Source organism: Crocodylus siamensis, chromosome 5 (genome assembly GCF_052110815.1).
Source record: "Crocodylus siamensis isolate JL-2025a chromosome 5, ASM5211081v1, whole genome shotgun sequence".
In the NCBI taxonomy this organism is placed as follows: Eukaryota; Metazoa; Chordata; order Crocodylia; family Crocodylidae; genus Crocodylus; species Crocodylus siamensis.
Window position 1 is genome coordinate 42,576,816 of NC_143399.1, and position 5,936 is coordinate 42,582,751.

The 5,936-nt window shown below is 48.4% G+C and overlaps 1 long non-coding RNA gene across 1 annotated transcript; it reads right to left on the reverse strand.

Moving 5' to 3' along the window:
- Window positions 1-1,015: 1,015 nt before the first annotated feature.
- Window positions 1,016-4,986, reverse strand: LOC149863971 (uncharacterized). Its single transcript, XR_016442748.1, has 3 exons — window positions 4,866-4,986; window positions 2,319-2,403; window positions 1,016-1,295 (listed from the first exon to the last, which is right to left on the reverse strand). It is a non-coding gene; the product is annotated as an uncharacterized LOC149863971 (long non-coding RNA).
- Between the last annotated feature and the right edge of the window lie 950 nt (window positions 4,987-5,936).

Genomic DNA, 5,936 nt, shown 5'->3' on the forward strand with positions numbered 1-5,936 from the left:
TTGAGTGAGGGTGCACCTTAACGCACGCAGTGTCTCTCTCCCACACGTCACAAGTTTTGCTTGTCCGCAGCTTGAGGTGCAGTTTCCCCCAAACCCCTGCACTTATCTCCTTGAAACTTGGCAGGCTTTGTGGTCTCATCAGGGGCTAACATGTCTGCAGTTTTAACCCTGCTGTGGTTTAACACATATATGTGACATGAGGTTTTTTTGCTTTCAAGATACTGAGGTGCAGTTTCCCAGAAACTCCTGCACCTATCTCCTTGAAACCTGGCAGGCTTCATACCCTCAGAAGGGGTTACCATTCCTGCAAGTTTTACCCAAATCAGGCCAGAAATGACAAAATTATAGGCTGTTTTGAGCTTCCCCATTATAGCCTATGGGCATTTCACTGTTTTGACGATATGAACTGGAACAGCGGTTTTGAATTGAAACGAAAATCAAAATGAAATGCTGTTCTTTCAAAACACAAGTTGAAATGGAACAGTGCCGTTTCGCACAGCCCTACTGGTCATTGTCACACAGAGGAGGTGGCTTTGTGGAGGCCTGGTATCGTTAGTGTATCTAGGGCAGAGCGATGGGGGCAGCAGCTCCTAGCACCGACTTGTGGAGGGCGGGCAAAAAATAGCAGCTACCACCATGGTCACACCGTCACACCAGTGATATGGCAGTGGCTGGGAACCATCACTGCTTCCATTCATCACAGTTGTCCCGAGTGCCCTGCTGACTTGCTGCGCCTTAGCCTGGTATGATCCTACCTGGAGGAGGCACAGACTATTGAATCTAGCTGTCTCTATGTCACTGAGGGTAGAAATGTGTGTTTAGGCCTGAGGAATCAAAACTCTTGGTAGAGGTATTATTTTTATTAGACCAACTAGATTTTTGCAAACAAATGTCTTTATTTGCAAGCTTTTGGGCACAAGCACCCTTCTTCAGGCATAGGAAAAAAGATTGTAAAAGTTCTCCTAGGTAGAAATGAAAGTTCATACTTTATAGGAGAGTTGAAGGTGTGGTAAAAACTCCTGTTTGGAACAGTTAATTTTATGCAGATTAGGCTCAGAGAAAAGTTAGAATAGTCTGTTTACCTCAAAGCTGCTTGGTGGCAAGCAGGATGTAGAGTCATATTTCTTTCTGGTTATGAGGTTTCCTATTTCACAGAAGAGTAAAAAGATGCAATGCTCTTCTGGGCAGGAATTTCTTATGTAGTAAGGTGTCGCTGGGCTCTGTGATGATCCAAATTGCCTGGAACAAAAGCAGGAGCAGGTTCTCAGGTTGTAGGTGGTAATACTTGCTTCCTCCTTGTAAAATGATGAAGATTTCAGTTAAAAAATTGGCTAAAATTAGGTATCTTCCATGTGTCAAGTATCCAGGTTGTAGCTGTATTGGTTTAGAGGCCAAAGGAGTCAGAACTCATGGTAGAGGTGATACCTTTTATTAGACCTACTAGTTTTTTGAATTCATTTGCAAGCTTTTGGGCACAAGCACCCTTCTTCAGGCATAGGAGAAAAAATTATAAAAGTTGTCCTATGTCAAAATGAAAGTCATATTTCATGAAATCTTTTCTCCTATGCCTGAAGAAAGGTGCTTATGCCTGAAACCTTGCAAATAAAGAATTTTTTTTTGCAAAAAATCTCGTTGGTCTAATAAAAGATATCACCTCTACCATAAGATCTGATTCCTTTGCCTCTAAACCAATATGGCTAAAGCCTGGACACCTGTTTAGGCCTGAGGCCTTCCTGACCCTGGGAAAAACAGGATGGGGAGGGGGTGGGGGGGCAGTTGTTCAACTCGAGGCTCCTCCTAGCCATGGTGATGGGCACTCCTTTTGTGGGGGAACTATAGGATCTATATGGCTGCTCCATGAGCCTGGTAAGCCCCATACCAGTCCCGAGTCCTAGAAGGGAGCGTCAGAGTTTGCAAAACCTTCCTGGTTTTTGCCAGGGTACTGCGCCCCTGTCACAGAACAGGCAGAACTCCCCTCTAAGTAAACCTTTGCATGTGCCAGGGAGGGCTGGGATGACATCAGAGATGGGAGAAAGTCCAGGACAGCTAGAATCAGAGGAGCCCAGGTCAAGGGCTGCAACTCCAGCCACTCTTGCGAATGAATCCCCTCCCTTTGGCAGCACAGCACCCTCCAGTGGTTGACTCTCTGATCAATGGCCCTCCTTTCCTCAGTCCCTTGTGCTGTCAGGTAAAGAGACCTGGGGTTTGGACATACCTGTTGGCTGGCATTTAATCAGGAGAGGATGAATGGATGATTTTGGGGCAGAGCTGGGAACTCAAAGCACCAGCAGGGCTTTGGCCAGGCATGCTGAACCCACCTCATTCTGGCTCTGTGCTGTGAAAGCCTCCTCTGCACCATGATCGTGGGAGGTCATGGTGGACAGGTGTCAAAGCCTCTCCTCTCTGTGGAAAGGAAATTACAAACTGAGCAGATACTCCAGGCACTTTCTGCTGTGTTTTGCTGCAAGCAAATCTGTGCCTGAGCCCTTCCCCACCTCCTGGGGTGCCCTTCGGTGCTGCCCCTCAGTCTGGCAACCACCGTCTTGCTTCTGTGTGCAGGAAGGCCTCAGCACTAAGAAAGGCCTCTAAAACTGAGTGAGGTTTTCTTAATAGAAAAGCAAGAGCCCTGCTCTGGAATAGTCTTATCAACGCCCCGGAGAGGCTGTGAGAGGCTGTCCCAGTGGGATGAGACTCTACACGGGTGACCTTGGTATTATCTCTGCAAACTGGTGGACACAGGGTTTCAGCAAGGGGTGGCTCAGTGACGCAGCTGGGGAGGACTAGGGGGTGGGTGCAGGCAGAAGGCTGTGCTGTAGGGAAGCAGGCGTTGCCAGGATCCTCCTCCCTGTCTGTCAGCCTGAGGGGGACGCGGTCTCCGTCTCTCAAGGCTGCAGACTGAGCAGCTTGCTGTACTATTCCAGCATTGTTGTCTTTGATGTGGGTGTTGGGAAAGCGACCCATCTCTGAGTGCTGTGTGGGCCTCCTAGGGTTGCCAGCCCTCCAGGATTGCCCTGGAGTCTCCAGGGATTAGATATAATCTCCAGGAGATTGCTGAGAGTCACCTGGGACATAAATGATAGGGCATTCATTAAAATAAATACTAAATGTTGAATCCAATTTATACAGTAGTCCGGGGGGTGGGGATTTAAAATGTAATAGTAATGTAGATTTGCCTTCCTGAGTACAGTACAATAGATCAGTCATTAATGCCATGACATCATATGATGAAACCTCCCAGAATAGATTCAAACAGAGTTGGCAACCCTAGGGCCTCCCCCTGCCCTCACTCCTCTGCTTTACCTACCTGCTGGTCCAGTGTGGCAGGCAAGGGGAAACTCTTAGGGGCAGAGATCATCTTCTTGCTTACAGGCCTGTACAATGGTGATCACAACAGAGCTCAGGGCCTTGTCTGGGGTCCATCATACCAGCACCAAGCAATAGTTGTCCACCCCTCATTTCAGGGCTTCATTTAGAAATGGTTGATAAAGGGTTAATAATTGATGAAAATCTGTTCTCTGCCAGTCCCAGGCAAGTGCCATGGTTGTCACCTGAGGTGGTAATGCACAAGGCAGGAGAAGGGGCCCTGGTCTTGGCTACGGGAGCTGCCAGTCTGGATTGCCTCTGCAGTCCCTCTGGCCTATAACGCCCCTGAGAGCAGCCAGCACCAGGCACCTCAGAGAACAGTGTCAGAAACACTGGGCATATCTGCATGTGCTATTAATGCACAGTAAGGTTACTACGCATTTTTAAAGGTGCGGTAAACTGCCCCCAAGAAAGGATCTATACGTGTGTCAGCTTGGGAACAAATTTGCTTCCAGCTGGAGCAGCTGAGACCAGGGATGTTCCTGTGCCGTGCCCTGCTCTGCCCCACTGCAGCAGCCAGGGGGAGCTCTATGTTCCCCTGGGCATCAGCCTGGGACTGGCAGGGGGCTGATCCCAATCCCCATGTGGGTGGCGGGAGCTGTCCCTACAGCCAGGACTGCTGAGTCCCAGCCACATGGGGATCAGACCCAATTCCCACATGGCCAGGAGAGGTAGCCCCACCTGGTGGGTACAGTCACTTGGGGATCAGGAGGGTCCTGATCCACACATAGCCAGGAGAAATGTCTCTGCCCCAGGGGGAATGCTGCCTGGCAGGCACATAGGGATTGGCCCTGATCCCCATGTGGCTGCCAGGCAGTGTCCCCACCAGGCACGGATGCCTCTCCTGGCTATGTGGGGATTACAACCCTCCCAATTTCCACATGGCTGTTCCCGCTAGGTGGGGACAACTTTTCTGGCCGCATGGTGACTGCGACCCTCCTGGGACTGCATGGGGACTGGGAGCCCCACGTGGCTTCCAGGCAGTGTCCCTGCCAGGAGGAAACACCTCTCCCAGGCAAGTGGAGATCTGGAGGGCCCCAGTCCCCATGTAGCTGTCCCCACCAGGCAGGGGATCTCCCTGCCACTTGGGGATCGGATCCTGACCTGACTCTACCTGACTGGGATGCAGCAGTTCCAGCTGCCGTGACAGCTCTCCTGGCCATGTTGGGACTAGGATGATCCCTATCCCCAGGCAATGGGGAGACAGCTGCCCCTGCAGTCAGCACAGCTCCTTGCCACATGGAACTTAGCCAGGCAGCAGTGGGCCCCCTCCTGCCTGGACTGACAGAGAACACATTGCTCTTGATCCGCATCTACACATGCGCTATTGTGCAGTAGTAGTTAACATGCAGTTAATCTCCTACCTGTATTTTCAGGTAGTAGATAACTGTGCATTAGACTATATTACTGAATAGTTGCCTAGCTCATGGTTAAATAATGACATTTTACTGTGCAGTAGATTAGTGTACTGCATAGTAAAGAGTCCATGTAGACACACTCACTGTGTAGCAGCTGTAGGGGATTCTGTGAGCCACACAGCTCTCATCCAGGCTGCAGACAGACATCAGCTTACACCCTGAGGCACCTGCTTTGATAAACTCTGTCCTGCTGGACTCTCTGCTCACTACTGTGACCGCTGCTTAGCTGCTTATTGCCACCGCTTTTAACCCTTACTGTCAATGTCTCTTTTATAAGCTCTGGCCAAAAATAATGGTTTTCCTTTCAAAAGCCAGAGGCATTTCTAACTCTTAATTAATATCACTATTTTTGAGTGGTTTAAAGCATTTTCTCTTTTTATAAGCATTTCCATGGGAAAATTAACACTGCTCAAAAGTTTATCTACTTTACTACAGCAAAGATTTAGCTTTAGAACTCAAAAACAAACAGCTCTGTATAGATAGAGAGAGACCTATCACAGATTGGCCTGGAATCCCATTTCCTGCCTCCAAGCTGTTGGCTGTACTCTCTCACTCCGGCATAAATCAGGCACAACTGAAAGGCAAATTCAGTCCTTATCTGTCAGCTCCAAAGTTCAGCTACTCAGTGATAGAAAACTCTGAGGTTTTAAATCGAACACTGGAGATAAGTAGGTTATTTGAAAGGTGGCGGTGGGTGGTAGTCAGCAGTTAAAGTTGCAGAACAGTTTTCATGATAAATGTCTGTTTTCACACATTTATTATCTTCCAATAAATTCACCATCTGAGCTGTTGTTTTACAGCCTCAGTCTCTGCCCAAAGGAGATTTTTCTTTTTTCTTTTTTCTTTTTTTTTTTTTAGAGTTTGAGCCACTTTGTATTGATGGGAGCTTTGGGGGAGAACAGGGAGAAAAAGAAACAATTTATACAATTCTAACAGGACTCCTTTTTCCAGCTAAAATGGGTTCTCTTTGAATCTTGGCCAGGGCATGGGAGTATGGACTCTTACAGAGTACAGACCATACCCATATCCCATGGGAGTCCTGGAGAGCTGGTGAAATATCAGAGGTATATTAGCTTTGTGCTTGCTCTGTGCAGGGGCAAATTTTACCATCATGTGTAGCCAGGGAATTCTTCAGTAAGGTTGGCCTTAACTCCA